This window comes from Stomoxys calcitrans, chromosome 4, assembly GCF_963082655.1.
Source record: "Stomoxys calcitrans chromosome 4, idStoCalc2.1, whole genome shotgun sequence".
In the NCBI taxonomy this organism is placed as follows: Eukaryota; Metazoa; Arthropoda; class Insecta; order Diptera; family Muscidae; genus Stomoxys; species Stomoxys calcitrans.
In genome coordinates, this window is record NC_081555.1 from 17275375 (window position 1) to 17286624 (window position 11250).

The window sequence follows — 11250 nt, forward strand, 5'->3', positions numbered from 1 at the left end:
TGCGAAAAACTAACATAATCATCACTTTTTAGCATAGTCATAATTTTTTTTTTGTTTAAATAAATAAACTTCATATTACACTACATAGGATTAATTTGTTTTAAGTACTCCTTTTAAGCCATTAAAGTAAAAACGGCTTTAATTTATTTCACATGTTTTTAGCTCAAGCTTGGGTTCTATGTTCACTTTTCGCGACATTTGAAGCAAAAAAAAACTTGCTGATTTCATTCAGTTTGATATTCCTTCATAACTTATGAAACAATTTTAATAAAAGTTTTATCTTATTATTGAGATTTTTGTAGTGTACAAGAAAAATAATCACGAAAAATATATGTTTTTAACTGTAAAAAAAGAAAATATATATACGTTTTTTATACCCACCACCGACTGATGGAGGTATACTCATTTTGTCATTCAGTTTGCAACACATCGAAATATCCATTTCCGACCCTATAAAGTATATACAATATATCCTTGATCGTCTAAAAAATCTAAGACGATCTTGCCATTTCCTTCTGTTCGTCTGTCTTTCCTTCTGCCTGTTGAAATCACGCCACAATCTTTAAAAATAAAGATATTGAGCTGAAATTTTGCACAGATTCTTTTTTCTTCATAGGCAGGTTAAGTTCGAAGATGGGCTATATCGAACTATATATTGATATAGCCCCCACATAGACCGATCTGCCTATTTATGGTCTTAGGCCCATAAAAGCGACATTCATTATCCGATTTTGCTTAAATTTGGTACAGTTGTGTTAGGCCCCTCTACATCCTTGTTCAATACGGCTCAGATCGGTCCAGATTGAGATATAGCTGCCATATAGACCGATCTCTCATTTTAAGGTCTTGGGCCCAGGCCCTGTTAGGCCCTTCGACATTGACTTGACTTCCAACAATTGTGCCCAGTACGGTCGAAATAGGTTTATAACCTGATATATTGTAGCTCCCATATAAACCGATCTCCCGATTTGACTTCTTGAGCCACTGAAAGCCACAAATTTCGTCCAATTTGGTTAAAATTTTGCAGGTGATGTCGTAACTTCCAACAACAACGCCATGTACCTCCCATATAAACCGATCTCCCGATTTGACTTCTTGAGCCCCTGGAACCCAAAATTTTTGTCCGATTTGGGTAGAAATTTTGCAGATAGTGTTCTGTTATGTCTTTCAAAAAATACGGTCCAAATCGATTCATAACGATATAGCTCCTCTGATATATACCGATCTCCCGATTTGACTTCTTGAACCCAATTTTTGTCCGATTTGGATAAAATCTCTCAAATTGTGGTCTGTTATGACTTCCAACAACTGTGTCAATTAAGATCCAAATCTGTCTATAACCTGATATAGCTCCTATATATACCGGTCTCTCGATTATCATTGTTCGGTTCCTAGAAGCTTTAGTTTTTGCTGGTTTGACAGAAGTTTGGTATGTGGAATAAAATTTTGCCCTTCAACTAAATTTATTTTGTGTAAATTTTTAGCAGAACCCATGGTGGGTTCCCAAGATTCGGCCCGACCGAACTTTGCACGCTTTTACTTGTTTTTGTTTATTGTTTTATGCCTTAGCATAATTCCAATTCAATCTACAGTTTGTATTTATTTCAAATCATAACTAAGGACATTTAGCTTTCTCACAACAATCAGGATAGGCCTTTGTATTATCCTCTGGTATAAGTATGCAATTGGGTGAAACTAATAAACTTGGACAACTGAAAGCAAAAAAAAAATAATAAATTACAAACATTTTGTATTATAGCAAAAGCTTTCCAAAACTTACACCAAGAAAGTTGGGTCTTTAACATCGTCACATTTTATCTGCATACATTTTCCAGGAGGGTAATAGCTTTCGCCTTTTTGTAATGTCTGGCCATAAATGGTGCGAGTATCATCGGCTGTTTGTAAAATACATTTGGGAGTCTTAAATGTCACTAAACATATTTAAAAAAAAATCACTTTACTTACCATTAACTCCACAAGCCAGTATGACCAACCAAATAAAAATTAAGATTTTTATAATTTCAATAGAAAAGATTTAAGCTGGACCAATGTAGTGGCACTACTACTCAAGTTCAATATCAAATCAAGGGTATTTATTCTGTTTTCCGCTCCCAAAATCTATGTATATGAGAAATATAAGAATTAGAGAGTTTGGGAATTGAAAAAAAAAACACTTAATGGGTCACTAGTTCAATAGCATTATGGCAAATAATTAGAAGCAAATTTATTAATTTATTTCATCAAAATCTTTCCCTCATTCATATAAACGATAGGTTTCTAGATCTGCTTTATTTTAGCACTAACATTTCAATATGTATGGTAAAAACAAAAGCTGGTACTTATAAGTAAAGTTTCTAGCGCGAGGGATGACAGATAAACGAACATCGCACATTCATCCTAAAATTTTACGACGATCAAGCATATAAATATATACTTTTGAGGGGGCAAAAGAGAATTTTTGAATGGTGCAGTATGATTTATGTTTTTCATGGTGGCAGCACTGGTTGATAATTACGTAAAAACACCAGCTGTGGTAGTGAAAAGTATTCATTATAATCTGCCATTTCATCATGTAGAAACTTAGACTTTTACAGTTGCCAACCGCTTCTCTCGAAGACCTCTAGAGGAAAGTGACCAAAGCAGATAAAGATAAATGAAAAGCTGGCGTAGAATCCGATAGAAGTTTCACCGACTAGGGGGCCGCCCTTTCAGGCATCCCAGGCCCTTGTAGAATTCCAGAATGACTCGGGTTTTGAAAGACTGTACAGTGTAAAGAAAACTGTTCACCTTCTCTCCACCATCGCAGGTCAGTGGCATAGCAGATGCTTTAACGTTTCCAACTCCTCCTCATCCCCACACCAATAGAAAAAATCAAACACGGCGTTGACAAAGTGACCACATTCATTCATAAAAGTGAATCAGCACACAGATGTTATCTGTTCAACCACAAATGTTCATAAATCAACAACAATTTGTTAATGAAATGTCCACACTCGTTCGCATTTTGACAACGTCTAGTGCACAGTTTTTTAAAAGATTACAAAAAATTTTTGTGTGCTGCTGAGAATTAAACCTTTGTTTCATTCATGCCATTGAATGTTTACAAATGTCTGACCACATTGCATCACAGCCGGCCATGTACACGTATACATACACGTACTGGTATACATACACGTTTTAAAGGGATGATGTTCATAATGGATGGTACTTGAAACATCAACGCGTGTTCATAAAGTCATCCACAATCCCATCCCAATCATCCGGATGTGCGTACCGGATTGCCACGATCAAATCCTTCACCCGCAAGGGCTATGTGTACAACACACTGCTACAACAACAACAAAACCATCACGTTTGGTTTTGTTGTTGTCGTCGGTGTATGATAATGACAACATTGGTGCATGATTTTGCTTCGTTTTTTTTATATCAGTGCACAGACTCTTCAGAAATCCCTATCGTTCTGAGCCAATCGCCATGTCGCAGCGGCCGGTCAGGATTCCCACCAACAATCCAATGTCACTCTTTCCCAGCTTAAGGACAATCGACGTCATCGTTCCGGAAAACCTCACCCATAGGAAAAATCCCGCACGACATTGACAAATTGGCCACATTCGTCCATAAAAGTTAATCAACGCACAGATGTTATTAGATCAACAACAAATATTTATAAACAACAACAGTTATGTTGAACAAAACGTCCACAGCCGTTCACAATCTGACAACCTCTAGTGCACAGTTTATTTAAAGATTACAAAAAGATTTTGTGTGCCGATGAGTATCGAGTATGTGTTCCATTAATCCCATTGTGTGTTTACAAACGCCTTACCACATTGCACCACGGCCGGCTATACACATACAAGGTTTTAAGAGTCATTTAAACTTAACGTTGGTATACGTACACATTTCGAAGGGATGATGTTCACAGCGGTCAGTGCATGAATCAACAACGCGTGTTCACAAAATCAACCACGCTTGATGACAATATTTCGAATAACGCTTGTATATGATAATGACTATGTTAGTGCACGATTTTGCAACATATTTTTTCTATCAGTGCACAAAGCTCAGCCCACGCTGAGTCTACGCATTCGCTCAAGTAGCCATCCACCATCCAAAACAGTCAACACAGAGGTTGTTCACCATCAGCGTCGCGCTATTAGAGTTTTGTACAGCTCGCCAGCCGCTTCGTTCCCCGCCATCCCTTGATGGTCCGGAATCCAGCAGAATCTGACAGCAGCTCCCAAACAACAGAGACGCTCCTGGCGACCCGCCGCCAGGGCCTTCAGCGCTGCCTGACAAGTCTGTGTGACTCCCTAAAGGTCGAAACAGAATGAGCGCATTTTATTTTATTTCTTGCGTCGCGATAGAGGTCGAACTTGAAATTTGAAATTTTGAACTTGAAATTTGAAATTTTGAAATTTTGCACAGATACTTAATATCGATGTAGGTCTTTGGAGATTGTAAATGGGCCATATCTGTTCAGATTTAAACATAGCTCTCATATAAACCGATCCCCCGATTTTACTTCTTGAGATCCTGGAAGCCGCAATTATTGTCCGATTTGGCTGAAATTTATGACTGTGTCAAGTACGGTCCAAATCGGTCTTTAACATGATATAGTTCCCATATCGCTCGATTTGACTATTTGAACCCTAACAATCCGCAATTTTCGTCCGATTAGGTTGAACTTTTGCACGCGATGTTCTGTTACAACTTTCAACAACTGTGCCAAATACGGCCAAGATCAGTCTATAATCATGTAAACCGGTCTCTTGATCATCCTTGTTCGATTCCTAGAAGCTTTAATTTTTGCTGGTTTGACGTTTGAAGTTTGGTATGTAGAATCAAATTATGACCTACAACTAAATTTATTTTGTATAAATTTTTAGCAGAATCCATTGTGGTGGGTTCCCAAGATTCGGCCCGACCGAACTTAGCACGCTTTTACTTGTTATGCATGATTCGGACAAAATTTACAACGACTTTGCCACAAAAAGTGTCCACATGTGATAATTCAGTTAAAAGTTATGTAGTTTGGAAGTAAAAAATGTGAAAAAGTGTATTTTTGGCAATTTTGATTACACTCAGAAAAAAAGTCTGCTGATATCTGCAAACACTATCTGCAGACATAAAATAAAAAATTTTAAACTTTTGAATAAATCCATTCAAAATTTTTTTTAACTTTTTATGCGTTTTTTTTTTGTTTAAAAGGATAAATATAAAGTAGTGGTTTTTCTGTTTGTTGTTATTCAAAGTCGTTGAAAATTTTGCAAATTTGAAGAAATTTTACGTTATATGGATGTAAAATAGAAAGATAAGATGGAATTTGAACATTTACGATATATTTATGACTTTTTTTACTTTTTAAAATTTGAAAACAGCAGAAAATGTTTGGTATTTTAGCTACAAATTTGTGCTGTTTTTATTAACAAATTTCTATAAGTGTAGTCTTTATTGAAAAAACTTACTCAAATACCTTATTTTTTTATGAAGAGGAGATTGTAGCTGCGTTTTCAACTGCCTCGAGTTCTTAAATTCCAAAGCCCAGATCCCCCATTTGGGTTTATGGTTTTTTTTACTCCATATGCGCCTAAACCCATGCAAAAAATGTTTTGCACCTGACGATATTGGTAGCCTCCACAGCAAATTTACTAAAAAATTCCGATTTTGAAATCATCTTTGCCCGAAATGGGTGTTTTGGGGATTTTTTTGGAAAATTATTCGGGTTATCAGCAGTGCGTCAAGAAGATCGCTGATACACGCGTCCAACAGTCTCGAGTGTCTTCACGACCAAAGACTGATTGACTGAAGACTGTTTTTCCAGCCTGGGAGTGCAAACGTCCCCAGCTTGTTGCCACGCAGTCGGCACAAAGCCAAGCAAAACAAAACCCATAAATATCCCTTCCAGAAGATGCATGACATATGGTTCTGCACTCTGCAGCATGTTAGGCAAAATACCATCCAGTCCGATTTATAGGATTGCATCGAATAAATCAATCGATTTAATCTTCCTTCCCTTCGTCAACAAACCAATACTGGTTTGTATCTGAGGGACATCCGTAACGTCAAGTCACCGGTCCGCTGGCCAAATCCCCCGAAAAGTGCGTTGTAACCAGTAGTTCGAGAGTTTCGGAACTAAACTCCGTCATCTCTCACCGTGAAAACGAAGTTATCGTCAACGTTGGACCATATGAAACGGACCCGACAGAAGCATTCTCATGATGTTTTTTTTGAAGAAAAGGAAAATTTCAATTTATTTATATTAAACTTCCTGTTTTATTAGATTAAAAAAAAAACTTCGCTTAAATAGTCCACATTACATGCAAATCATGCATGTACAATATAACATATTGATTTATGTAATACATGCATGAGCAGCATATTCAAAGCGAAAATGCTTTTGACAACTCATCTGGCTTTCATTTGAGATATGGCCCTCAATTAAAAGTTCTGCTTAGTATTTATTAAAGTAAATAAATGAGGATTCTTTATGACAATATTACACCCTTGTGTTAAATATAACCTTTATATTCATATTCAGTGGCTAATTTAATATTATTTGAAATTAAGCAGATTGTACTTTTTATTTCAGTGTCATAGGATTATAGATTTTTTCATTTCACTTTTGCAAATATCTCTTGATTTATTATCATATCTAAACATGTTTCTAATATGGCTTCATTAAGATGCAGCTAAGATTATTGATAACAAAATAAATCTCTTGTTTAGATGAATGAATCATCACTAGACCTCCACTGACAATACACATTTGTTTAGCTTTCTAATTTACGACTTTGAAATATTTTTTTTTTTTTGTTTGTATTTGTTTTGTTTTTCAAAAATCTTAATTTTGCTAACAACAGTTCAAAAGATACAACTGTTGTGATGAAATATACATATAAGACATTAATTAAATGTATAGTAATTTTTATTAAAATTCCATAATATATATATTGAAATATTTTGCAATAATTAGCAGATTAAATAACATTATTCCTGGTTTTTGTTTTTTTTTTGGAAAGACTTCTGATTTTATGGCAAGATTTATAAAGATTGTTATTTGGTTCTTAGTGTTATCCATGGGCTGCAAATCAGCATATCATTCAGAATTTTTTAAAAATTTTAACAAAAGTTTTTTTTTTCTTAATCTGTATTTAGATATATTGGGTTGCCCAAAAAGTAATTGCGGATTTTTCATATAGTCGGCGTTGACAAATTTCTTCACAGCTTGTGACTCTGTAATTGCATTCTTTCTTCTGTCAGTTATCAGCTGTTACTTTTAGATTGCTTTAGAAAAAAAGTGTAAAAAAGGTATATTTGATTAAAGTTCATTCTAAGTTTTATTAAAAATGCATTTACTTTCTTTTAAAAAATCCGCAATTACTTTTTGAGCAACCCAATACATAACTCATATTTTATATTTGATATTTTATTAAGCAAGTTGTTTGTTTTGAATTGTTAGGCTTTTCCAACACTTCCCGCCTAGAAATAATCCATCCATTTACCATTTATAGAATTATACATATCTATAAATGTGCGTGGTTGTTGTGTTAATAACTATTTATGTTAATTTTTAATAAACAAAAGACTTTAGACACAAAGATATGAAATAAGCAAAGAAAAAACCAAACAAAGGCTTTGGAAGATATTTGAATTTTATTTCCTTTGCTATTGCAATTTTATTTAAATATTTCAATAGATAACTTTGTATAGAAATTGAAACACTCACAGAAATATATTGTTAAACATTTGTATAATCGAAAAAAATTGCTGAAATATAGAACTACACCCAGAGAAGTCATTGGTAGGAATTCGATTATAAGAAAAAAAAGATAATAATGTCAAATCAATTTCAATTGTTTGAAACACAGATTGATTATTTTCATAATCCAGTAGCTATCTTAAAATGTTACTAACCGATATATCAGTTCCATCAATCATTTCCAAAAAAAAAACAATAAATTTATTTTGCTTCTTCCAAATGTACCTATTAAGGCTGCTGAGTCGACCGAAGTCGAGTTTTTGAGGTCGGAGTCGAAGTTTGGTTTGGAGTTGAGCACGCTTCCCGACTCAGAACCACTCTCCGACTCCAGCTTAACTCCGACTCCGACATAAACTCCCATCAGGGGTTCCAGAAAGTTTTATTTTCCTCAGTACCACCCGACACCGAACCGTTCTCCTACTCCTGCTTAATACTCCGATCCGAGGTTGGAGTCGAGGGCTAGACTCCCTGAGCCCTGGTATCAACAACGTTTTATTTTCCGCAGTATCACCAAAGAGTTAGCACAACACCCGACCGGTAGTTGTGCTAGCTACACCACCGGAGTTGTGCTAACTACACTACCGGAGTTGTACTACCGGTAGTTGAGCTAAACACCCAGCAGTTAGTACTACAAACCAAATCCTCACATGCCACTCAATAATTCGTTGGGGAGAGGCGATTAGTGTGGAAAGCAACATTTTAATGGACCCTTCGTGGGATTGTTCTGAGCAAAAAAGTCCACTAGACCATACGTCTACGGTGAAAATCGAGAAAGAAAATTATTCCTTATGTAGTTCAAGAGTTATATTGGGATTGCGTTACATTTGGCTGAAAAATCACAACCGGCTATTATTGGCGAACTCAAACACCTCAAAGTGAAAATTGTGTATCGCACCATAAATCGTTATAACGATGCGTTGCCAAACGACATGGTGGTGTTTCAAAAACAAACTATTACAACAACGCCTGAAATGGTTCGGCGAGAGAAGGTTCGAATTAAATGAAATACACGCCGTAGTGGCAATCAAATGGCTAAAGATCTAAAAATATACCGTGAATGTAATATATATTGAAAACATAAAAAATGCTTAGTTCGGCTGCTAACAAATTTTTACATACCAAATTTCTACCAAACCAACCAAAAATTTAAATTAAAAACCAATTTAGACCAAACATGGCACGATTGTTGGATATCGTAACAGAACAATACATGCAAAATTGCAGCTACATCGGACAACAATTGCGGCGCCTAGGGGCTCAAGAAGCCAAATCGGGAGATTGGTTTATATGGGAGCTATATCAGGTTTTAGACCGATTCGGACCATACTTCCCTCGATAACGTCTAAGTGAGTCTGGTGGCAGACTGCCACTTAAACCTAACCTATGCCACGATTGTTAGGAGTCGTTGCAGAGCACTATGTGTAAAATTTCAGCTCACTCGGACAACAATTGCGGCTTCTAGGGGCTCAAGGATTCAAATCGGCAAATCTTTTTATATGAAACCTACATCAGGTTATAGACCAATTCGGACCATACTTTGGCATAGTTGTTGGAAAAACACCTCGTGCAAAATTTCAGCTAAATCGGATGATTGCGCAATGCACTTTAGAGGCTCAAAAAGTGGCAGCTTATATGGTTATCAGGAGAGACCACCACAACGCAAACGCCACCATAGCGCAGAGGTAAGCCTATGAGTATTCAATTTACTAACAAAAATCTCCAAAAATAGTCGTATTTACATAACCGAGCGCACGTAGGAGAATTTGAACCTACGAACAGCCATCCGAAGTAATTTTCCATCTCAAGTCATCCGATGTACAGCTGTGACTGCAGATGGCCGCTCTCAAATAGTTTTCATTGAGCCTGACGTTTGCCAATATGAATGTGCTGAAGAAAGCCATTGTATGGGAATAGCCCATAATACCGACAAATTATATTCGTTGAGCTTCCAACTCGTTTTTTTTACCAACTCAGAGCATTAGTCAAGGCAAGTGGTGTTCACATCGAGCAAAAGTGAATGAATTTTTAAATTTAGATTACTTCTGCCCATTTTTATACCACCACCACTATAGGTCATTCCGTTTATAACAACTCGAAATATAAATCTGCGACCCCATAAAGTGTATATATTCTTCATCTTCTTGTCATTCTAAGTCGATCTAGTCCTGTCCGTCCGTCCGTCTGTGGACATTACGATAGCGGTCGAACGAATCAAGATATCCGCTTGAAATTTTAATTTTAATTGATATAGGATGTTGGTGATTGCAACTGGGTCATGTCGGTTCATATTTGGATTAAGGCTGATATAGCCCCCATATAAACCAAAACTGCCTTAATTTTCATCCGATTTGGTTGAAATTTGGTCCAAGACCTTCTGTTTCGAATTCCAACATCCGTCTAGGTATGATGCGAATCCGTCTATAAACTGATATAGATCCATACAAACCGATCCCCGGAATTGACTTCTTGAGGCCCTATAAGCTTACCTTTAGTCCGATATGGCTAAAATTTAGCACAAAATCTTCTGTTCCAGTATCTGTGCCAACTATGATCCAAATCGGTCTATATACTGCTATAGGCCCTTAAATACTGATAAAACCCAATATGAATTCTTGAGACCACTGAAAACGCAATCAATTCCTATTTGATTGATAAAAAATAATTCAAATACAAACTGAGTTAATAAGGGTAAACTTTTAACAGTGTCCATGGTGGTGGCGACCCACGATTTGGCCCGGCCAAACTTAGCACGTTTTACTTGTTGTCATTTAAATCAATAGAAAATATTTTTACACAAAATATTTTCAAAAAAATGTGTTCGTTTGATTTGTTAACACTTTGTTTCTGCTACCACATAAATAATGCCAGCCTTCATGTGGAAATACCATATAAAAGGATTTAAGACACAAACTGTTTGTGTGGCCGCGATATGGGAAGCAAATACAAAAGACTTAAACACAACTTGACGCATAAGATCTAATAGAACTTTTGCCAAACAATCTGAATGTTCATGCAACATTATAATTACAGTTCTTTATACACTTAAGACACAAAGGCTTTTCGTCTTCGTTTAGTCAGGTGTATACAAAAGACTTAAGACACAAACTTAATATTAGTGTTCTTATAGCCTCCACCATAGGATGGGGTATACTTACTTTCCTCACTCCTCTATAAGGTTCATAAATTCTTGATCATCATGATATTGGAAGTCGATCTAGCCATTTCCGTCTTTACATCTGCTGAAAGTACGGTTTATTGGATTGCCCAAAAAGTAATTGCGGATTTTTTAAAGAAAGTAAATGCATTTTTAATAAAACTTAGAATGAACTTTAATCCAATATATAATTGCCATTTTGTTCGATAACCTTTTGCCATCTTCCTGGCAAATTTAGTATTCCACGCTCATAGAACTTCTGGCCTTTATCTGCAAAAAACTGAACCAAGTGCGATTTTATAGCTTCATCATTGCCGAAAGTTTTACCATTTAA

The 11250-nt window shown here is 36.0% G+C and overlaps 1 protein-coding gene across 1 annotated transcript in view; it reads left to right on the forward strand.

Annotated features, from left to right (window-relative positions):
• Nucleotides 1-11250, forward strand: part of LOC131996780 (la1-like protein 13) — a 58031-nt gene that overhangs the window by 21831 nt on the left and 24950 nt on the right. The gene's annotated exons all lie outside the window — the stretch shown is intronic.